The sequence below is a fragment of the Mustela erminea genome, chromosome 6 (assembly GCF_009829155.1).
Source record: "Mustela erminea isolate mMusErm1 chromosome 6, mMusErm1.Pri, whole genome shotgun sequence".
Classification (NCBI taxonomy): Eukaryota; Metazoa; Chordata; class Mammalia; order Carnivora; family Mustelidae; genus Mustela; species Mustela erminea.
The window spans coordinates 61,278,637-61,304,051 of NC_045619.1; positions in this window are offsets into that span (position 1 = coordinate 61,278,637).

A 25,415-nucleotide genomic window follows, 5' to 3' on the forward strand; every position below is an offset into this window, starting at 1 on the left:
AAATGCCTACTTTTTTTCACTTACAGCAAATTTCTATTCACTGGTCCTTCCCTTTCTACAATTTTTCTGTTTTGATTGATATTGGCAGCCATTGTTTCTTTAGCATTGTGTTTAGAGGCATATTAGATTTTTTTTGCTGTTGTTGCAATTTCCATCTTTAGGTGGGAGTTTCAAACCATGCTGACAGGTAGTATCTAAACCCATTTGTAGTCCTAGTTAACTAATGGAATACCTTATAGTCAAGACAGTAATTTTTATGCAGTGTCTCAGAGGACTGTCTGATGAATGACATGTTCAAAACATACAGCACAAACACAAATGATCACAGGGCAAGAGGACCCTCAAGTTTTAGGGTTTGAGTTTAAAAAGTAGTTAGCTTTTAATCAATGTGGTGAACAGACAATAATCTAGAAAACAGAAGCCACAACCAATAAGACCCATATACAGTACTTGCAGATATTTATGTAAGAAAGGCAACACAGCCTGGGTGTGATACCTGGGTGGCTCAGTCGGTTCAGCATTCAACTCTTGATTTTGGCTCAGCTCATGATCTCAGGGTGTGAGATGAAGGCCCAAATCAGGCTCTGTGCTCAGCACGGAGTCTGCTTGGGATTCCCTCCCTCTCTCTCTGCCCCTCCCCATCACTCACAAGCACATTTTATTTTTTATTAAAAAAAATAAAAAGTCAACACAGTGTGGGATGTGTGAATTAAATGAGTCAGTCAGACCAGTAGGTAAATTTCATGTCATAGTTAAATGATCTCATTGAAAACTACTACATCAGCCATTTATCCCAAAAGATACATGTGAACATTTTTTTCTGCAAATATTTTTTTCCTGCAAAACTAAACATAGTTATACCTCACTTTATTAAATTATAAAAATAATATATATATGGCTCACAGGAGTTCAGTACCTCACAGCATTGCTTTGACTGAGTTATGCTTTAATGATGCCTTTTGCCTCCATGCAATGTTGCTATAAGAAAGTAAAAAAGAAATCTGCCTTTTCATTTGCTGCTTAAAAAATAGTTGGGTAGATTATAGAACCTATCACTCAATGTCTCCTATAAAGAAAATACCCTTGGGCAAAATTTATTCCAGAAAATGCTGCCAGGAGAAACTTCATCTTTTCTAAGTTCTGTGTTCCTTGATTTTTTTTTAAGGTTTTATTTATTTGACAAAGACAGACAGTGAAAGAGGGAACACAAGCAGGGGGAGTGGGAGAGGGAGAAGCAGGCTTCCCGCTGAGCAGGGAGCCCAATGTGGGGCTCAATCCCAGGACCCTGGGATCATGACCTGAGCCTAAGGCAGACGCTTAACTGACTGAGCTGTCCAGGTGCCCTTGCTTTCAGGTAAGAGGAAACATGTACCTGTTATATTTCCCCCTTTGCTTTGACTGCCAGGAATCTCACAAGTATGAAGTTCAATGTGGCAATAACATATATGGCTCCGTTTTACATTCATCATTTTGCCATAGTTCTGTTTCTATTTCCATTTTATTATAGTTTTTTTATTATGGTTTTATTAACATTATAAATGTTACTTCAAATTATTGTAGGAAAGGTTTGTTATTTGTAAACTCTATTGGTTATCAGTAAATATGGCAAAAGCTACTCCAAATTCTTTTGGGGAAAGAACTTATATATATTCATTTATATATATACTTATATATACTTATATATATATATATATATATATAAATCAGTAAATTCAGTTATCAGAGAGTGCTTATGGCAGCACTGACTCTCTGAAACACAACTGATAATCAAAAAGTTAAATTTAAAAGACTCTAAACAGGGGTGCCTGGGTGGCTCAGTGGGTTAAAGCCTCTGCCTTTGGCTCAGGTCATGATCCCAGGGTCCTGGGATCAAGCCCCGCATCGGGCTCTCTACTCAGCAGGGAGCCTGCTTCCTCCTCTCTCTCTGCCTACTTGTGATCTCTGTCTGTCAAGTGGATAAATAAAATCTTTTTATAAATAAATAAAAGACTCTAAACAAAAGGATCCTCTAAATAAAAGACTCTAAACTAGACTCCAGTCTAGTTATAAAAGCTTTGCACCAAAGATCACACATAATACACCAGGAATATAACTCTGTCCTTCACTTAAACTTTCTTTTAACCATTTAGACACACTTCTAGAAAGATTGGTTGATTGTGTTCCTTAGGGCAAAGAAAATATGAAGCAGGAGTAAGAAACTGCTTGAAGTAGTCAGACCACTAATAAAAATAATTTGCAGGGCGCCTGGATGGCTCAGGTCATGATCCCAGGGTCCTGGGATAGAGCGCTGCATTGGGCTCTCTGCTCTGCTCGACGGGAAGCCTGCTTCCTCCCTCTCTCTCTGCCTGCCTCTCTGCCTACTTGTGACCTCTCTGTCGAATAAATGAATAAAATCTTAAATAAATAAATAAAAATAATTTGCAATATGCAGTGATTGAAGAGGGTAAACAACTACTAAATGCAGTCAAAAGAGGTTCAACCCTTCCTAATCCAGCACCATCTCACAGAGAGCAGAGTTCCTCAAAGTGGTCCTCAGCACTTACATTAGAATCACCTGAGATTTGTTAAAAAGGTAAGACTCTTTGGGGTGTAGCAAAGTACAATGTTCCCATGCACTTCTGGTGGTTGATTCATAAAGGACAGTTTGAGAATCACACGTGCGGACCCTGACAACTCTATGTTACCCGGTAGGCCTTCAGCGCCCGATCATACATCCAAGATTATATCAGAGCCTTCCTCCTTTAGAAAATGAGAAGGTATGTGATCCATTTTAGGAAGGTTATCCTTTAGAAATGTTAATGTGCAACGATTTTAGAGTTTTACTATTTCCATGTGCAGCAGTATCATTGAAGTGCTGTGACTGTGGTTGGCAAGAGCTGTGAAGGGCCTGAGGTTGTAGCCTGGTGGCAAGCTGATAAGTGAGCCTGCCACAAGGTCCTGCTGGCAGAAGCCTGGAGAATCCCGGGTCAGAGACAAAGGTCCTTGTTCCTCACAGCACACCAAGGAGCAGGAGTTTCTTATTTTTACCAGTTTCCCTTTCACCCCTAGTCCTTCAAGGACTATCCAGAGGGGCCCAGGGGATTTGTGTCACAGCTAAGGAAACCCAGGCATAGCAATGCCCCATCTTTTATAATGAGAGTAAGCGAACTGGCCTGCACTTTGTTTAAAAAGGAGGCATGGTCCTTATTTTACTGGACAGCAAACAAACCTGTTCTTTGCTCCAGAGGGAGACACTATCTCTATCTTCCAAGGTGTTCACTGTACAAACATCCTTACAAAGACAGTCTGGGATAAAAACTGTCAGGACCTCTGTTGACAGAATGTGCAGAAAACAAGAGCCCTAGGAAGAACTGTCTCTCTGTAGTGACCTCTCTCCTGGGGCTGTGGACTGGTGTGTATTGTCTTTTCAAATACAGGAATTTGTTGTTACTTGAACTACAACAAAAAGTGTTTTCTTTTCCTCTTGTCTTACTGATTGTTCTTCTCTGTCCTCTTCTCTGGTCCTTCCTCTTCTCCCAGACCTCTGAAGTATCTAGGCCTTAGTCTTCCCTGCCTGCAATCACCCACCAGTGATTTTGCCCAATCTCATAGCTGAAATTGTATTTACATTGTCAACAACCCCCAAATTTGTATCAAATCCCAGACCATCTTTCAGACTCCAAGCCTACATGTCTGACTGTCTGCTCAGTGTGTCCACCAGGTGGACATGTGGTCCATATTCAAACTTTAGATCCACATTCCACCTGCGTCTTCCTCAGTGTAGCTGACTAGTGATTCTATCCTTCCGGTTGTCTAAGCCAAATATCTTGGAGCCACACTAGACTCCTCTTTCTCTCCTAAACCACACTAACCTCTTAAGACATACTGCTGGCTTTATCTTTAAAATAGACCTTACCACCTCTGCTGCTACCTCCTTCATCTGATCTTTCTCCTTGATTATTGAAATAGGCTCCTCAACTGGTCTCCCTTCTACCACCCTAGGCTCCCCGCAACCTCCTCCCAACACACACACACATACGTACAGTCCATTGTGAAAGTCAGATCACTCCCTCTGCACAAAAGCCTTGGTTGGATTCCTGAGATCCTCCCCAACCCTTCTATCTCTCTGACCTTTTCTATGCTCATCTGTCCCTCTGGACCACTGGCCTTTCTGTTGCTTGAACAAACTTAGGCACACTAACACTGTATTAATCTCCTACTGCCATTGTAACAAATTACTACAAACTTAGTGGCTTAAAACAACATAAATTTATTCTCTTATAGTCTAGAGGTCAGAAGTCCTAAATCAATTTCACTGGGCTAAAACCAAGGTATCAGATGGGCTGGCTCCTTCTGAAAGTTCTGAGTTGGGGAATCTATTTCCTGCCTTTTCAGCTTCTAGTGGTCACAAGTGTTTCTTCACTTATAACCCCATCCTCCATCTTTAAATTCTATTACTCCAACCTCTGCTTCCATCATGACATCTTCTCTGATGTTTTTTTTTTTTAAGATGTATTTATTTATTTGAGAGAGAGAGCATGAGAGCATGGGGAGGGGTAGAGGGAAAGGGAGACAGAGAGAATCTCAAGCAGACTCTGTGAGCTGAGTGTGGTGCCAGAGGCGTGGCTCAATCCCAAAACCCTGAAATCACGACCCGACCCAAAAGCAACAGTCACACACACAACAGTCACACACCAAAACCAGCTGAGTTATCCGGGTGCCCCTCGTCTTCTCTGACTCTTGATTGCTCTTCTGTTTTTCTTGTAAGGAGAGTTGTGATTATTTTGTGTCCATTTGAATAATCCAGATAATCTCCCCATCTCAAGATCCTTACTTTAATCACACTGGCAAGGTCCTCTTTGCATATAAGGTAGCATTCACAAGTTCTGAGCATTCGGACATGAATGTACTTAGTGGGGCCATTATTCAGCCTACCTCACCACCTCAGAGCACCGGCTATTCTTCCTGCAGGAAACACTATTTTTCTAGATACCCACATGGCTCATTTATTGACCACCTTCAAGTTTTCTCTCTGGTGTCACTTTCTCAACAAGGCCAACCCTGGCTGCCCTATTTAGAATGGCAACAACCAACAACTCCTCACCCCTACATTCCTGACTTCCTTCTCCACTACCCTACCTTACCTGCTCTAACTTTTGCTTATAGCCCTTACCACCTTCCAACATACTACAACATTTACTCATTTCTTATTTGCCTTCCCACACTACAGTGTGTGCTCCATGAAGTCAGCCATTTTTGTCTGTTTTTTTTCATGGATGTATTCCAAACACATAAAATAGTACCTGGCGCATATAAGGAGTTCAGTAAGTGTTTGTTGAAGAAGTAAATATGTCACAGACCTCACAAACCTAGAACACCAAAAGAAGGTCACATTTCTTAATGTCAAATAAAAATAGCTCAGTCTCCCACCAGTCTTAGTTTCAAAAATTAAATCCTCACCGCATCTTGCTAACTGTGCCAGTTCCTTCATGAGAAGGCTCCTCTGCTAAGTACACCTGTCCCCTACTGTGACTGCCTTGATGCTTCCATCCTTCCTTCCTAAGCGCAGGAGAGTTCTTTTTTTTTTATTTTGAAGATTTTATTTATTTATTTATTTATTTATTTATTTGAGAGAGAGAAAGTGTGAGCCAGAGCATGAGCAGAGGGGGAGGGTAAGAGGGAGAGGGAAAAGCAGATTCCCCACTGAACAGGAAGCCCAATGTGGGGCTCCATCCCAGGACCCTGGGATCATGACTGAGCCTGAGGCAGACGCTTAACTGACTGAGCCACCCAGGTGTCCCAGCACAGGAGAGTTCTATCCCCAATGTTCCACAGCTCAAAAACCAAACCAACATTTCCAGCAGAGACTTAGAATAACTAAGAGACCAAACAAACAATGAGTGGTTTAGCATACAAACAGAGTGGTTTAAATGTCAATAGAAGTGACCACTTTTCTTAGAACCTAAAAATATAAACTCAACTTCAGAATCCTTGTCTGCCTCCCATAATTCCTCCAAGTAACAGAGGCCACCTCACCCCCTCCACCACAGGAGAGGTTCCGAAACTCTGTATCTCATAGTCTAAGAAAAGCTGTTTCTTGACTCAGTGAGAGTAGAAATTTGAAATTTGCCTTCAATGACTTTCATTTCTCTGCCCCAGAATTGGCCTCTTCTCACAGTAATTTGTAAGGGAAATACCATCTCCAACCCTCTGGAGTTGTAACAGAAGAATCCATTATCATTCAATAATTGCACATTTTCTAAAATCTAGGTTATTTGATTTTTAATAACACTTTGGGGGGCTTCCACAGGACAGTCTAGAATAATAAGCTTTAACCAGCACAGTTACATCATTTTTAGGATCCCCTCTCCCAGTCTGAGCTGTCCAATTGCATCCTTACCCCAGTGGTGTCTCCCTTCTAATATTTGGCAAATGTTGGACAGCAGCATAAGGGAGAGTACGCACATACTCCCCACAAGAACAAACAATAACTTTCAGAGACCATGGGGTCTACATTTAGTGGGAGAAAAAAATTCTCTAAAGAAAAGACAAAAGATCCTCTCAATTCCCCTGACTGCAGAACTCTCACCATCTTCATCTGAAACCTCTGCTTCCAGTTACTGCACCACCTTTAGGCTTTCCCCAACTATAATAGAAGAGGAAAAAGAACAACTTTTAAGAGAAGACTTTTATTAGTATATAAAAAGCCTTAGTCAAGAGATTTTCCCAAAACAAAGGAACGGTTTACCCTCAAAGCTGAATTCAAATTGCCCCCAAAAGGCTCTGAGGCTTTTAGATTGGCAGGCCTTTTAGTCTGAGGGGGAAAAAAAGTTGAGGTCCAGTCTACAGTCATCCAGTTGCACTAAAAGATGAGTAATACCTTTCCCAAATCATTGTTTTGAAATGCAAAAAAGAATTTGGAAATAGCAAAATCTTTCTTAAGGATTTTGAAGTTTTTTTCTGCAGAAGTCTGAGCACCTTATTTGCCAGAATGGTACCCCGGGCACAACCGTGTCTCCCAAGTGATAATGCGTGCCACAAGCAGAACTTACAAATAGAAGAGGGAGAGCCATGAAGGGTCTAAGCCTGAAGGTATTGAAAGGTCACCTTCTAGGTGAGGCTTTCTATAGCCACCTCATCAAAACGTCTCAAGCACCCCTCTCTCTACACACACACACAAACACACACACGCACCTCCTAATTTCATCCTTTATCCCTTGTGGGTTTTTTCTCCCTCACACACATCACTGTCTAACACTTAATATGTTTTATATATGTACCTTATTTTGTTTTGCTTTAAACCCTTAACCACCAAAATATGAGTTTCATCAAAGAAGAGCTTTCTTTTCTGTTTTATTCATTGCTTGCATCATCAGTGCAGGCCAGTACTTAGCACATGAAAGGTACTGAATAAATATATTAATTGGATGGATGGATGGATGGAAAATTCTGAAGTCCTAAAGATCAAAATTCAGATTCTAAATAAACTGCTATGATAACAGCAAATTTTTTAACACAAATGCTACCTATTTTGAAGTTTTCCACAGTTTTTCCTTATAACACACAACATATACCTGTAAGGAAGCATTTCGAGATAAAACACCACAGATATCAGTCTCTCCATGCCAGTGCCTAAGACCTCAAGGCAAAACTGGGTTTCAGGCCTTGATGGCACAGTACTTAGTAAGCACTAAGTTGTTACTGTGTAGCTAGTGAATACATAAAGTCAAACAAGAATTCTAGCCCCTACTATGGGAATCACAGTTTTCCAAAATTTTCCTACGAAGCATCTGCTTCAGCTTTTTGGGTAGAATATAGTCTTTGAATGTAAGTCATCATTCGTTAGAATTTTAAGTTCTTTGAAGACATGAAAACACGGTCTAAGGGGTATTTCTTATTTCCAGGAAATGTATGCTTCCAGACATAAGATATGTCTTTAATAACTGTAAACTATGTAATAGTTTTTAAGCTCTTTCAAGAAAAAAATAAACATTTTGAGAGATTTACTTTTACACTTGATGCTCCTTCCTTAACAACACTTCCCTATATTTTGATCATTTTGTTAAAGCAATCGGTGAATGAAAATAACCACAAGATATTGTATAAATAATTTTCTTTCATCATCCAGGGTCCTTAATATAGACTTCTAAAAAGATGTTTCTCACAGAAGGTAGCAAAATAGATATTGAACTAAGATGCTAAATAAATCTTTAAGATAGCAAGTTATAAATTGTCTACTGGCATAAGGATAGACATATAGATCAATGGAATGAAACTTAAGAGTCTAGAAATAAACCTTTACACTTATGGTCGTTCAATTTCAACAAGCTGTCAAGACAACCCAAGGAAGAAAGAAGAGTCTTTTAAACAAATAGTACTGAAACAACCGAAAAGCCACATGCAAAAGAATGAAGTTGGAGTCCTACCTCACCCACATTCACAAATTAATTCAAAATGGATAAAAGACCTAAGTATAAGAATTACAATTATAAAACGCTTAGACGAAGGCATAGGAGTAAATCTGTGATCTTGGATTAGGTGATAATTTTAAAGATGACACTAAAAATACAAATGATGAAAGAAAATGTAGATAAATTAGACCTCATCAAAATTAAAAACTTTTGTGCTTCAGAGGACACCATCAAGAAACCTAAAAGACAACTCACAGAATGGGAGAAAGTATTTTATTTGTAAATCATATATCTGATAAGGGGCTTGGATCCAGAATATATAAAGAACATTTACAACTCAATAACAAAAGACAACCTAATTTTAAAAAAGACAAAGAAGGGTGCCTGGGTGACTCAGTTGGTTAAGCGACTGCCTTCAGCTCAGGTCATGATCCTGGAGTCCCAGGATGGTGCCCTGCATTGGAATCCTTGCTCAGCGGGGAGTCTGCTTCTCCCTCTGACCCTCTCCCACTTTCATGCTCTTTCTCTCTCCCATTCTCTCTCTCAAATAAATAAATAAAATCTTTAAAACAACAACAACAACAAAAGACAAAGGATCTGAATAGACATTTCTCCAGAGAAGTTATACAAATGGCCAATAAGCACAAGAAAAGATGCTCAGCATCATTATCCGTAATGGAAGTGAATGATGCAAGTGAACAAATCAGATGAGCAAATCAAAATCACAACGAGAGGGACGCCTGGGTGGCTCAGTTGGTTAAGCATCTGCCTTTGGTTCAGGTCATGAGCCCAGAGTCCTGGGATCAAGTCTCATATTGGGCTCCTTGCTCAGCGGGGAACCTGCTTCTCCCTCTCCCTCTGCCCCTCAACTTGTGCTCTCTCTTTTTCTGTCCCAAATAAATAAATAAAATCTTTTTTTTATATAAAAAATAAAAACTGTTTTTGGAGAGGCACCTGGCTGGCTCAGTCAGAAGAGCATGTGACTCTTGATCTTGGTGTTGTGACTTTGAGCCCCACATGGACTGCAGAGATTACTGAAATAAAAATAAAAATAATAACTATTTTTAAAAAATGGTTTTCGGGGACAACTCAAAATGAATGCCACTTTCATAGTATTTTTATAGATTTATGCATCTTTGAACTGGAGAGAACCTTAGAATTCTTTTAAATATTTTATCTATTTATTTGAGAGAGAGAGAGAGAGCACGAGTTGGGGGAAGGGGCACAGGGAGAGGGAGAAGGGGACTCCCTGCTCAGCAGGGAGCCTGACACAGGGCTCCATCCTGGAACTCTGAGATCATGACCTGAGCCAAAGTCAGATATTTAACTGATTGAGCCATGTAGGCACCCCTTGGGAAAGCCTTAGAATTTTATTTTTGTGTTTGAGAAAAGACAACCTGTAAAATATCTTACTTTGTCGAATGAAATGCATCGTATGAATTGTCCTAACCTTCTTGTGAAGATCAGATGAGATAATATGAGGCAATTGCTTTGGAAAGCATTGGCTCTGTAAATACAGTATATGATATTGCTATCATTTTTTTTACAATGTTAAAGGCCAAAAAGAAAAGAATTCTGTGCCTCTTTTTGTGTGTATTTGTGCCTTTTCTTTTGGGCTCCTTCCACTATCTTTCCATACAACTTTAACAGGGTTTCAAATCATCTCTTCCTCTCCCTCTAAGAGGGAGTATTAGAATATTATAAAAGAAGGCATAAAGGCATGCTCCCTGAAACTCTTCACTGACTGAATCTGCTTCGAAGGTACACTTATCCCCTCTCTCCTGCATCTACCAACCCCTCCCAAAAACGAGGGAAGAAAAAAAAATCAATATTTTGTTTTTTAATGCTGTTAAAGGCTGTAGCAAAATAGCTAAAAACGGATGATATGGAGATGCATTTGCCTCCTGAACTACTGAATGAATATTGAAACAGTAATCTAGACATCCTTTTGTAAAGGAGCTTTATTAGTACAATAGGAATAGGGTAAGCCCAGATCATTCTATTAGGGGTTTAAGAAGAATTCTGCAATAGGGATGCCTAAGTGCCTCAGTCAGTTAAGTGCCCAACTCCCGATTTTGGCTCAGGTTGAGATTTGAGGGTTGTGAGATTGAGTACCCCCTCGGACTCCATACTAGTGGGGAGTCTGCTTGAGATTCTCTCTCCCTTTCCCTCTGCCACTCCCCCAGCTCACATGTGTGTGTGTCCACGCTCTCTCTAAAATGCATAAACAAATCTTTTAAAAAAGAAGAAGAATTCTGCAATATTAGAAAAATGATTTAACATTGAAACTGACATGAAAGTCTATGGAAATAGGCCTTCGTGCTCCCAAAAGGAGTGGAAGCCAAAAATGAGATCACAAAGTTAAATACTCAGTTCTCAGGAAAAAACCATAACCTAGCAGTCCTTAGCCCCTCTGGTCAAGTTTGCATTAAGTGCTAGTGAGATTACTAAGGAAAAAAGCTGGATCAATGAGTCTTCTATACTAATCTAAAAGAAACTTTAAAGTGATGGTGACTTTGCCTTATCCTCCCCCAAATCTCCTTCTTTGGGCTAGGAATCGAACATGCATTGTTCAGAACTGTTATATTCTCTTATTCTTTCTCCAATGTCTTCATTCTAAGAATGAAATACCAGAAAGCTGTGTGCATAGTGTTGTAACCTTAAGTCTCTAGCTGACTGCACACTCTGGAAGGAATAATGAAGCATTTTATGAGCCCAACCTAATGTAGCCACTCTACAGAAATTTTAGTAATAACCACTATAGCTGAATACTGCCATGTTTGCAAAAAGACAAGAGAACATTTCCCAGAGGAGTAGATTCCTGAAGCAACTCTTAAGGAATATGTAGGATTTTAGCTAGGCAAAAACATGTTTTTGAGGGGAAGCTCCTTGGGAGACAGGAGGCCAGAACCATAAAGCAAAGGCAAGACCAAACTACCTTGGCTACGCAAGGTAGTTTGGACTTGATTTTACAAGAGTAGGCCTTGCAAGACCATTGAAAATTTCACCACCAGAGTAGACAGTGTGCTAACTACGAGTTGCATTGTATCACCTTTTCTGTAGTTCTGATACATTTCAGCCAGAATTCAGCTATTTTAAAGTGAGATATTTCTCACTAGAAACTTGAAAAATATGAGTATCAGATAATTATGCTGCAAGCCATTGCTCTGTGGCTTATTACCCTCAGAGCTGCTTGCTCTCTGTTTTATGGATGCTTAATAGTTTCTGTCTTTGTCGTTTTGTGTGACTGTTTATGTTTAACATTTTAAAGTTACTCTCTATTACTACATTTATAAAAACTAATTTGGGAGCTAATCATCAGACACGAATTATCTAGTTTGTGCAGTAACAGATTAGTCATTAGATACACCCATTATTTCTCATCCAAATAAATTTTAGCCAGATACTAACCACAGCTTTAAACATTGGCCATCTATAAATAGAAAGGCAGCCAGCCACTCAAGCGAGCAAAAACACCAAAGCTTCTTCCCTAATACAAAGAGCCGGAAATTGATTACAACCTGAATTTATGCTGGGAATCCGCCCAGTGTTGATTCCCAGGTCAAATGACGGTATTTGCTCACTTTTTATTTAGAAGAGGGTAAATCATCAACTACATCTGGCTCGGACCCTGAAGGTGTATTCTAGGATCGGTTTACTGACCTTTAAACCGCAGAGGGGCCTGAGCCTTAGTTAAAGAGTTTCTCATTATGTGAAAGTCTGGTTAAGAGAATTACTCCAGAACCAACATTTTCATCATGTAAATCACTCCTCCTTCATTGCAACAATGCTTTATTCTAAACTTCTAAGTACAAAAACGACCTTAAGGAACAGAGAAAATATGCAGCCCCTCCTTTCATTTACAAGATAAAGCAAAGTCTAACTACCTCCTATATGGCTCCTGTATATTTGGGTTTTATTTTGATGGCAAAACAAAGGAGTCACAGTTTCACTTCTTGAAAGCACCTCGAAGATGAATTACCACTAAAGTCACAGAAACAATCCACTCCTGACATTCTCTTAAACAACATTCATTAGGCAATAAACTCGTTCATTTGTACTTGTTACCCACAGAACTATTACTCCTATTTTATCTTACTCTTCTGACACGGAGCTGTGACATCTCGCAGCAAATACAGGTAGGTTAGCGGCATTACGCTGCAATTTGGAAGTGAGATCTAAAACAGGGGAAGACAAAGACCTCACTATTTTCAGTGGAAAATACTGCTTGGGCAAAGCCTTCTATTCTAAGCCCTTTTAGACTGAACATCATTTTAGTCTCAATTAACTCCTAATTGGATTAAGCATCAGAGAGAAAGACTTCAACAAAATATCCACGAGTCCTAAAAATGCAGTATTAAAACAACCCCCAACCTGATTCCTAGTTTTTCTGAGACTTTTCCTCCTATTCAGAATTCGATGAAAATACATTTTGTTCATTAGATCATGTTGCAATGTAGATTATTAGTTTCTGCATGTGTTTATTGGGTAGAAAAGGTTCTGCTTCTTCTTGACGGCCTCGAGTCCACCGGGGATTTTTTTAAAAAAAATTGGTCAGTCAAATAGCCCAGCTCCACAGAAAAGCTTACTGTTTTGTGGTTATAGAGCGGTGGGCCCTCTGTATAGGAAAGCCATGCCTGCCTGCTTCTTTTGAAAGCAAACAGGGAGGTGCCCACACAGTGGATGCTTCTGTCATCTCTTAACATGGGCCAATGCTAGGAAGACAGACTCCTGTTTTCTGCCTGAAGGAGCGGTCCAGAGCGGTTGAAAAAAGAAAGAAGAGGTCCTCATCAGAGTCACATGAAGACAGAGAGCTGATGCCCACAGATGAGTTCTGCCCAAATAACCCTCGGTTGTTATTCCTCACTTCTAAAGTAAATCAATACTAGCCCATAGAGATTTCGGGAAGGAAGGCCCCTTGTGGTCGAATTTTCTTTCCTAACACTCTTTGGAAGCACTTACTATACTACAAAGGAGATGGTATTAAAATCTATTAACCGTTGTCTGATTTCATTTGCCTCCCAAGCTTATTTCAGCATTTTATTTGAAATTATATTAGCAAATTCTCATTTTTCTACAATATACATTGATTGCTTCTACAATCAGGAAAAATAAACCAATAAAAAAGAAATTACATTGGAGGCAGTGTGACTATCAAACTGTTCCTAGTTATGTAAACTGCTCATCATAGGAAATGAGGAAAGACATTCATCTTCCTCGCTGTGTTTCACATTTTTCACCAAAACTTCATCCTTCTCTTTAAAAAGACTTTCTGCCAATTATTTTTTCTTTCATTAAGACTGCATGGTCCCTTTTAAATGTTTTCTATGAGTAACTGAGACTGACCTTTTTCCCCCAAGGCCTGGGTTTAATGAACATTTTCCCATCACAAACCTCTCAGACCTGTTAAAAGGGCCCTCAAATACACAAGTTCATACTACAGAGATAGCGATACTCTGCCCTTGGAGCTCCATATTCAGAAGCAAATTACTTCAGATACTCCAATTCTCAATCTTCCAAGTACATGAGGAGAAAATTGGCAATTCTTGTCTTAAAGCTATCTTAATGCTGTATCAAATTTAGACAGGTATTCCCAATTCTACCCTACATCTGTAACAAGATGACACATGAAGAAACAAACTAATGTATCCATACTAAATAATTAAAATTTCTACTTAGAACATTAGCTAATGAGCTGTTTTAGGACTCTGATATAAATACAGCTTGAAATAGGCAACAGGCAAATAATAGTAGGGTTTTTAATCCATTGCACTCAGAGCCCAGATGCCTGGTCCCTTTTATGGGCTCCTACCCTTTGATTTTGGGGGTAACTTGTGAGCTGGCCCTTTGAGCACCATGGACTGTCTGCAGTGAATGGACAAAGATATAGGTTATGTCCAGTCAGCTGGGGCCCCCTCCTCGGATACCCTTCTTACCCTTGAGTGTTCGCTTTAAAGCGCCGCCATTTTAGTCTCACAAAGAATCCCATCAAAGCTGCTCTCCACAGTTGTGGCTCAAGATTGGCCCCAACCCAACATGACCAAACTGCAGCTGCTTTCTGGCTCCCAAAAAAGCTGGCAAGTTAGGGCTTTGATGAAGTATCTTGCTGTGCTGGACCACTTTTTTGACAGTTAGGCAGGTTTCTTCAAAATTTTGAAAGCCCCACTGAGTAGTTGCCTGGCATTTTTTCAGGACGGGGCAAGGCATGAAATATCACATGAAACTGACTTTCTTACACATTTCAAAGGCTCTGTCTGCTCCATTGCTTTTAATTAGCCTATTCTGACTCAATAAAATTTATTCTTTCATTCAAAATAACATTTATTAATTCCACTATCCAATTTCAACCAGTTGTCCAAGCTCAGTGAGCAACTAATTTTTACCTCTGTAAGTATACAGGGAAAAGCATGAGTTTGGTTTAAATATATCTATATTTCTGTCTTTTGTGGATATTTTATAGAACCGAGCCGGAGAGCTCAACTGACTGGAGCAACGTGCTAATGAGGCTAAGGTTGTGGATTCAATCACCATATGAGCCAATTACGTTCCCTTAGACAAAACCACCATTCCACAAATACAGGTTAAACTCCGAAGCCCAGCCAGTCACGTAAAAACATGCTAGTGAGCTTAAAAAAAAAAAATTAAGAGAGAGATTATGATTGGCTCAAGACAAGTCACTATCAACCTGCTCACAAAAAAAGAGGAAAATTGGTGGGTCATTGCTTCAGCAATCAATATTCCATATCTGCAGTGTACAATGTAATGTGCCAGGTAAGTAGTGGATAGGAAGAAAACTAAGGTGACTACATCAGCTTACAATCCAGCATCCAGTCTCGGGAGACATCCTGCCCAATAAAGAAAGAAAGTCTAATAATAATAATGTTTAGACAGGGCGCCTGGGTGGCTCAGTGGGTTAAGCTGCTGCCTTCGGCTCAGGTCATGATCTCAGGGTCCTGGGATCGAGCCCCGCATCAGGCTCTCTGCTCAGCAGGGAGCCTGCTTCCCTCTCTCTCTCTCTGCCTGCCTCTCTGTCTACTTGTGATTTCTCTCTGTCAAATAAATAAATAAAATCTTTTTTTAAAAAATAATAATCATAATGTTTAGACATATAAAACAGAATACAATATAAGCAGGAAGAAATAGTATATACAATAAGATGTATGATACGTATCATGAAATGTGAAGAGCTTCAGGGTCTTACAAAGGACAGAGAGTTCAAGTTAAGCTAGTGTGATCAAAAGGGACTACAGAAAGAAATGGAATCTGGTTTGGAGCTTACAGGAAAATTTGAGATAAAATTCTAGAAAGGTCAAAACTAGATGACAGAGGACCTCGAATACTAAACGGATAATTATAACTTTATCTTCTAAGAAACAGAATTCTTGGAATATTTTTTAGAATACAACTTGATTAGAATTCTGAGGAACTAAACTCTAATGGCACACAACACCTCAGAGACAGAGGATCTGGTAAGAGCTGCCAAAATGAGGCTTTCTCGATCGCATATATTCAAGATCTCAGTGAGAATGGATACAGGTTCAGGAAACGCTAGGAAAATGGAAATAGCCAGGATTTGGCAGTGGATTAATTGGAAGAAATTACTGAAGGAAGAGAAATTAAAAATTATGAGGATTCAAAGTCCAATGGTAGGGAAAATGGTAGTTCCATAAGTGGAAATAAAGAATAGAAAGGAAAGGATTGGAATTAGCCAGTAGGAGTCAGGAAGGCAGATGACAATAGTGAATTTGTGCTTGTGTAAACAACTGACCCTTGAACAACACGGGGGTTCGGGACACCACACTGTCAAAAATCCAAATATAACTCTTAACTCCCCCAAACTTAACTGCTACTACCCTACTGTTGACCAGGAGCCTTACTGATAATATAAGTAATTGATCAACATATATTTTGTATATGTATTATATATGGTATTCTTATGATAAACTATTATTTTATATTATTTATTATATATTATATATATTATAAATATATATTTTATATATTATATTATTTATTATATATTTTATATATATTCTTATGATAAACTATTATTCAGAAAGTCATAAGAAAGAAAAAAATACATTTACAGTGCTGTATTGTATTCATAAAAAAAAATTCCACATGCTAGTGGACCCATATAGTTCAAACCCGTACTGTTCAGAGATCAACTCTACTGAGTTTGAAAATTGGCAAAACACTTATCTGGATTCATACAGCACTCTGCTGGTTGTAAGAAGGGAGAAGTCGATAATATCAAATGCTGTGGAAGAAAAAAGGAGAATGGAGAGAAAAATCTGTTTGATTTGATAATAAGGAGAGCTGATATTTCTCACACTATGTTTCCATTCTAAGCACATGGTGGGTTTGTACTTCCTCAACTAACCTCTTTAGTTAGATACGGCCATATAGTCATATCTGTCTAAGGAATTTGAGCAAAAGCAACATGTCACATTTCTGGGCCAGAAAATGTAATTTGTTAGTGAAAAACCTTGTAAATTCGACCCCACACCCAACTTTTCTTTTTGCCAAGGCAACCTGCAATGTTCAAGGTACAAGCTGCTTCTTCAGCCTTAATCTCAGAGTGGAGAGGACATGGAGCAGCAGCCCCAGCCCGCCCACAATATTGCAAAGACCATCTGTATAGCATAAATGAGAAGCAAACCTTTGCAGTTTTAAGTGGCTGAGATTTTGGCTAAGATCAAGCCCATACTGATAGAGCAGGATTTGGGGTAACCACCAAGAAAGCAGCTTCCCTACAGTGGTAAGAGGGGAAAAAAAATGTCTTTCAAGGTGCTGAGAAATGGTAGGATGGGGAAAACTGAGGTATTCAGCAAGATCATTGTATTGGTAAATCTGGTCATGAAAAAGAAAGACTTCAGCAACTTTGAAGGTAATAGAAGAGAGAAATAGATTGTGAGAGCTTTTGTTGTTGTGCTAGTATGGGGAATCACTCCCAAGGCAGAAAGAATATGAGAGGGAAAAAGATTAATAGAATAAGATTTCAAAAGAGTTGAAAGAGGGTCAAGGTAGAAGGAGTCACATTCCTTTCTCTGAGGCAAGAATAATGAGAAGAAATCCCTAAGAAAATATTAAGATGGGAAAGGAAGAAACTGAAACATCTCATGTCAGATGGTTTCAACCAGTCAATAGTGTTCTCTTCCCATACAAAGACTATCGTGTTTTAATGCTGCCCAGAATATTATGAAACACTAAATAAAAGCAAAGTCTTTCATGAAATTCATGCTGTTTTTAACATGCAATAAGTAAGTACAGTGTTCTAAACACAATGTTAAGCAAGACGTGCACGACAGATATCTAGGGCTTACACTGTAATCACTTAAGTAAACTTAGACTCTGCATTTAAAATTAGTGAAAAACAGTAAACTGTATACAACCTAGTGTTAAGGTGTAAAGTATAGAGGAGGGTATGATTATTAGGACCCACAAAAAATTTAGGAAAAATCTCTTGGAAGCAGTGAAACTTGAAGATTTACAGGATTTGAATAGAAGCATGAAAAATGGAGGAATTCCTAGTGATTAGGATGAACCTGATGAAGCTGGCAGTCCAGGATGAGCTTGGCATGTTCTTGGGATAGGAAGATTGACCTCTCTCAGGTAAAGTCTGTGTGTATGTGTTCAATCATAATCCTTAGCTATGTGCATTAGAAAACAGTTTTGGCTAATAGAAGGATGCAGATAGCTCATTGTTGGGTAGCCAAAGGGCTACTATGGTGTCTATGACAAATAGAAATATGATTGGGGTAACTAATGGAAAACAGAGGAAATTTATAGAAAAGACCCTGAAATCCAGAGAGAATTTAGTTTCCTACTGATGAAAATTGGAACTATGAAAGAATTCAGGACAGAATAGAGATATGTATCAGAAAGAGAATAGGTGGTTTATACACATTTGTTGAATGAATGAACAATTACAGCAGTTAGACTAGATGGTTTGGAAGTCCATCTCTACCAGTAATTTAGGCACAAGAAAATGATACCTTGAACCAGGGAAGCAGAACTAGAAATAAAAAAGAAAGCACTCATATGAAAAATGTTTTGAGGGAAAGATCAATAGGCCCTGGTGACTATTTGAGTGCAATTAATAAAAGAGTAAACACCCTCTAAAGTGATTCCAAAATTTCCAGCATAAGTCATTGAGGACTTATACTTAGATCAAAGCTAATTTGAGAGAATTTTCATTTTGAAGACTTTAAACTTTCTCCCGTCATTTCCAATACACTGTTATGACTTTCCAGTAAATTTTCCATTGAAAAATTAGTCTTCAGTTCTAGAATTTCTATTTGGTTCTGTTTTATAGTTTAAAATTCTCTACTGAGAGATCCTATCCAAGAGATCTTATCATATTTTTCCTTTCATTCTTCGAACATATTCATAATAATCAATTTATAATCTTTGTTGGCTAAATTTAACACATGGGCCATCTTGGAGTTAGCTTTTTTTAAAAAAACTGTTTTCTTGATTATAGGCCACATTTTCCTAGGGTTTTGTTTGTTTGTTTTGTTTTTAAGATTTTATTTATTTATTTGACAGAAAGAGGATCACAAGTAAGCAGAAAGGCAGGCAGAGAGAGAGGCAGAAGCAGGCTCCCTGCTGAGCAGAGGGCCTGATGCGGGACTCGATGCCAGGACCCTGAGATCATGATCTGAGCCAAAGGCAGAGGCTTAACTCACTGAGCCACCCAGGCACCTTTTTTTTTTTTTTTTTTTGCAGGTTTATAATAATTTCTTTTACTGCATATTGTGGATAAATCATTGTGAAGTTTCTGAATTCTGTTATCTTCCTTTGAAGAGTTGACTTGTTTTTGTGGGCAGCTGAATTACTTGATGATTACTTTGAACTTTGTATGAAAACCTTGTTTGCTTGGTTTTATGCTTTATTAGGGAGGATCCTAATAAGGGGAAAGAAAAGGGGGTTTTCCAAGCACCCCTTACTTGGAAGAATTCAACTTCCTAATTCTGTCTCTGCTGTGGATCTTGTCAGGGTGTGGGGTTTGACTCTTTTATACTAAAGAAAAGCCTATGGTAAAGCCTTTAGACTTTACTCTCAGATGTGGTCCTTAGAGGTCTTCCTGGCATCTTAGCTGGATTTTAGCAAATATTAGTGAAATATTAACTAGATCTCTCCACTATGGCTGAGCTAGAATGCCAATGTCCCCAACATCGTTCAAGCTATAGTACCTCTCTTTTATTCTCAACTCAATAGCTACAAGCCTCAGCTCTGTAGTAAGCCCTGGGTAGTCTCACAGGGCACATATGCAGCCAGGTCCTCAGGCAACACTGGTGGGAAGCCTCCATATAGACTTCCAAGAATCCCCCTCTGTGCAGCCTTTTCCTCTGCTTCTTCAGCAGAAGCAGTCTTGAACTCTAATCGCTATCTCTTCATCAAAGCATAAGCACGATGGATTCCAGCATCCTGTGCTATGATTCCAGAATGTTTCCCAGGCAGACATCCAGGGCAATCATGGATGAGTGTCCCTTTTTTCAGGGATCAGAGTCTTGCATTGCCTGTTATCTAAAACCTAAAGAGCCTTGCCTCATATATCTTGTCTGGTTTTTTTATGGCATGAGACTAGCTTTGTACCAATAACTCCATCATAATCAGAAGCAGAAGAGTGAAGACATTAACCATAAGAGGATGTTGAAAAAATAAAGTGAAAATTCAATAGACTTCTGGCATCTGCTTTGTTTCAGACCCTTATTATGAGGCCAACTATGCACATGCATTCCCCCGGAAATCCGTAAGTGCTGGTTTCAGCCAAGCCCCTCTCTCTGGCATTTGTCCTGTCTGCTTACCAGCTTGACATTTAATCTCTCCTCAATTCTTCAAGTTCATTCTTGCTGGGGGTGTAGGGAGTCCAGGGTGGAGGTGTGTGTTCTCTAGCTGTGAACTTTTGCCAGCCTTAATATTGGGCTCTGTTATCTTGATTGAATTTCAAGGAGAAGCTTCCCTCTCTTCTCGCTGGCCTCTCAACATACGAAGAAAAACGAGATGACCAGTAGCTCAGACTGGGAAAGGAGTTGTTCTAGGTAGATGGTTTATCCTCCTCTCTGCTTTTTGTTCTTATAATCAACCTGGTTTTTGGCCACAGTCCTCTCCTCCATGAAGTACCAGGATTGCCCAGTTGCTCTGCCTGCCCTGGGCCAAATCAGTCTGATTCACGGGGAGAAGGAGCAGGAAGCTACTTTGGCCTTGGGCACAGGGTACATTTCAAATTCATATTTACTAATAAAACCCAGAGTAGACAGATGTGTAATTTGTTGACCCCTCAAACGTCAATAGTGCCTTAGCTTAAGCCCTGCTGCTCATTTTGATGACTCACTTAGACTCTTCCCTTTAACTTGGAAGCTCAGCTCTTGATTTGTGCATGTTTTCCCAGTTTTATCAAACCCAACTCTGTATAAGAATCTTTCTGCTGCTCTAGCCTTCTGGGACATACAACAACCCTGATTCTTCCACCCGATCTCTTGCTGAAAATATGAGATTAGAATCACAAAGAAAAATGCCATTTTTATTTTTAAAATAATAAGATTGATTTGGTGTTTGTGTTTGTTGATTAAAATACAATATAAATTCATACAGGAACAAGGAATCAATCCCCACATGGACTAATTAATTTAACTGCTCCACTTCACCTTGGCTAACATCCTAATTTCCCTAGTTCTCTAATAAATGGAACATAAAGAGAGAGCTTATACTGACTAGGGGAACTCTAGGACCTTTAGACTCATGCTGAGCTCTTCATCAGTGGCAATCATTTTTGTGTACCAAGGATAGCATTATCATTACATATATTATCTTTAGAAGATTCCACAAAACCAAAGAAATTTCCTTCATCGATATTAGACACATGGATGAAAAGGTTAACTGCTGGGTGAAAGCACAGTATACATTTTTTATCCTCAGAGCAATCAAGTCAATAATTATGAATTATTTATTATTATTAGCATCATGAAAAAATGTACTCAGCAAATATTACATGGAACCCAAAATGCCAGGTACCACAATGGAGAATAGACAATGAACACCATCAAGGAATATACAAAGTAGTTGAGAAAGCAAGACACATTCATATAACAATATTGCCAACCATTCAAAATAGTACGCAAGATGTGTCCAAATAAATGGTACAGGAAATGTGGCAGGGAAAGACGACTGTGTGCTGGGGGCTATCCACCTTAAATCTTACATTGGACTTTGGAATCTGAGTTGGATTTTATAGTTTGGATGGGATTATTAGATTGGATCATATGACATTGTCATTTCAATGGATCGAAATGTTGAATATCAACAATTTCTTATGGTTCAACCCAATAGATTGGTAAATCTCTTTTGCATGTGAGGGAAAAGTATGGAAGTGATCTTTAAGTCACAAGTCACACACGTGTTGTCTTATTTAGCCTTCACAACAAGCCTGTGAGATACAGATTTCCTCATTTTTTACATACAGAAACTAGTGGTCACAAAAGAATCTTGCCAGGTTGTATGGTAGTAAAGGGAATAGTTGGGACAAAACTCTACTATCTGATGCCCTTACTCACCGTTTCCAGCCCCAGTGTACCATCATGGAAGAGAAAGCCAATTCTCACCTCCCAGTAAAAATAATTAAGTGATTGATATTTTAAGATAGCTGTCATTTATGTGCAAACATCTCCTAGTTTACACTCAAAATCCTGTAGATTGTATAGTATGTATTCATGGGGAACGACACTTTTCATATCTATTCGGTAGTATTCTTTGGGGGAAAAAAGAGATTAAGATGAGTATTATAGCTTTCTTACATGCTATAGAGTTCAATAAGGAGACTATTTTTGCTTTAAATTTTTTCTTAAAGAAGTCTCAGAAGTTTCCAGCTAGGTTTTCTCTTCCTGTGATAGCTGCCTAGTAAAATAGTCCTCTTCTCTGTGATTCTTGACATGATCGTGATGGCGGTATTAGAGACTCAAGATGAGAATTTTAAAGACACCAAAACTAGTTCACTAAAATCAAGATTCCCTATGCACAAGGTTGATATGTATTTCTATGTTTTAAATTAGTTTATATTTTTCCTAGAGCTATGTTCAGTGTCTTCTAACTAATTATGACTAATTAGATTCTTCTCATCAAGTTATATTTGCAGTGCAACTTGAAGACACGGAAGAGCAGCTAAATGCTTAGAACTTTTTTCCTTTTTTAATTAAGTTCCTTTTACATTAGTCTTGTAATTGTTTCCAGAAATGTAAAGTATTCGGGAAAAACTAATTTACACCAAGGTCTATTTTTTAATAAGTATGAAGACCTTGAAAACCTACTCTCTAAAATATAATAGTGGAAAACAGGTAGTTTAGTTAACTGATTTTGAATTAAGGAACTAGAAATCAAAACCACCTTTTTATCTCTGTTATAAAATAATATAAAATTACTTTCCCCTAAAGGCATAACACATACCTTTGAGATCTCAGAGCAATTTAGATAAGGCACATACAGGATAAAAGCACCACTTCCTCATTTTAAAAAATTTTCTGCATATATTGATCACGACTTGATCACACACACAAAAAAAATTGTGCCACCCATGGTTTTCTGATAGACATATTACTGTTTCACTGCATCGGAAAACATTTTAATGGCTCATCTAGCTTTCCATTGGTATTGAAATGCAAATAATACAAACTTGTAATTATTTTCATTCAAGCAAGGTATTTCTTCTTGCAATAGCCATTTTGAAATCTGCACTCACTGCTTCTCTGTTTTCTCTATTCATCACTTCTTTTTTTTTATTTTTTAAAGATATTTTTTATTTATTTGACAGAGAGAGGTCACAAATAGGCAGAGAGGCAGGCAGAGAGGAGAGGAAGCAGGCTCCCCACTGAGCAGAGAGCCCGATGCGGGGCTCAATCCCAGGACCCTGGGATCATGACCTGAGCCAAAGGCAGAGGCTTTAACCCAGAGCCACCCAGGTGCCCCTATTCATCACTTCTTAATCCAACACCATTTTCCCATTGCACTTGTCTAACACCAATAGTCTCTCAGTGGTCAAGCCTAATGGAACTTCCTCAGTCCTCATCCTTTTTAACTTCTCAGCCACATTTTACACAATTGATTTCCTCCTTCTCCTCCTCTTTCTTCTTACTTGGCTTTGGTAAAGCTTTACTATCTTTGTTCTTTTATGTTTCATTTACATCTCTTCTTCATCCCCTAACCTGCTGAACGTATGTTTCAATGTTCAGCCCCTTCTCTGCTGTCTTTGTAATACCATCCACTATTTTATCCAACCCGCAGATTTCCCCATATCCAGTGACACCAAATCTATGCCTCTAGCTCAAAACACTCTTCTGATCTCCACACCCAAACTTTTAGATGCTTACCCTGTATCTCCACCAGTCTGTTTCTTCACTCCAACTCAGCATTTCCCTAATGGAGTTCTTTTTATTCTCCCCCTAGACATCAACTGCACATGACCTGTTTCTATTTACAACACTACTAATTTTCAGGTCAATCAGAAAAACTTCAGAGTTGTTTTAATTCTTCCTTTCCCGTGACCCACACTTCAAACCAGTCAGGCACTCATCAGATCTCTGCCTTCTTTTGCAACATTGTTCCCGAGCATATCACAGTAGCTAACAAGGATTATCTTCTGATTTTATTTTAGTTTTTTGTGTAAAGTTGTTTTCTTCTTTTTTTTCTTTTAAAGTAGACTCCACACCCAGTGTTGGACTCAAACTCATGATCTGGAGAGCAAGAGTCACATGCTGTACCGACTGAGCCAGCCAGGGGCCCCTAACAGCATTATTTTTTTCTAAATTGTGAGCTCCAAAAACCAAGGGACTGTGTTTTATTCATATGGTGTAATCTTTTAGTGATGCCATTAAGTGCTGGATGGGCAGGAAGCAATAGGTTCCATAATTTCTTTTTTTTTTTTTTTTTTAGATTTATTGATTTATTTGACAGAGATCACAAGTGGGCAAAGAGGCAGGCAGAAACAGAGAGAGGCGGAAACAGGCTCCCTGCTGAGCAGAGAGACTGATGTGGGGCTCAATCCCAGGACCCTGGGATAGAGCCTGATGTGGGGCTCAATTCCAGGACCCTGGGATCATGACCAGAGCTGAAGGCAGAGGCTTTAATGCACTGAGCCACCCAGGCGCCCCGGTTCCATAATTTCTATAAAGAAAAGTTTAGAGGCACCTAAGTGGCTCAGTCAGTTAAACATCCAACTCTTGATTTCAGCTCAGCTCATGATTTCAGGGTCCTGGAATCAAACTCCACGTTGAGTTCTATGTTAAGCTCTACATTCAGCGCAGAGTCTACTTGTCCCTCTCCCTCTTCTCCTCCTACTGCTGTCATAGATAGATAGATAAATAGATAGATAAAAAATAAAAATAAAAAAGAAGGAAAGGTTTAGAAATCTGACTCTGGGGCCAGGGACACACGAGAGATTGTTGAAAGTAACATTTGCACGGTTAGCACACTGTGTTCACATAGCCTGCTTAGTTAGGTTTAGGATTCTGATGGAGACCCCAAGATCCCTTAGCACTAGCACATTGCCCCAGAATTAGTGTAATTGGGGGAAGGGAAGGGATAAGCCCAGCTTCTAAAGATGGTGGAAAGAACCCTTTACACTTTTCCTGGAGTCACAGCCAGCCCCAGTTGAGTCCAACTCAGAGGAATATCAAGAAGTCTCTTTCCGGGATGCCTGGGTGGCTCAGTGGGTTAAGCCGCTGCCTTCGGCTCAGGTCATGATCTCAGGGTCCTGGGATCGAGTCCCGCATCGGGCTCTCTGCTCAGCAGGGAGCCTGCTTCCTTCTCTCTCTCTCTGCCTGCCTCTCAGTGTACTTGTAATTTCTCTCTGTCAAATAAATAAATAAAATCTTTAAAAAAAAAAAAAAAGAAGTCTCTTTCCTGTCTCCTTCTCCCTTCCTCTGTTCCTTCTGTGATTCTTCACCTACTTGCGTCTCTACTGAGTCCACACATCCGTCCCCTCAGCCTGTGTTTTGTGTGCAGAGAGAAGGAACAAAGGGAACTGCCTCT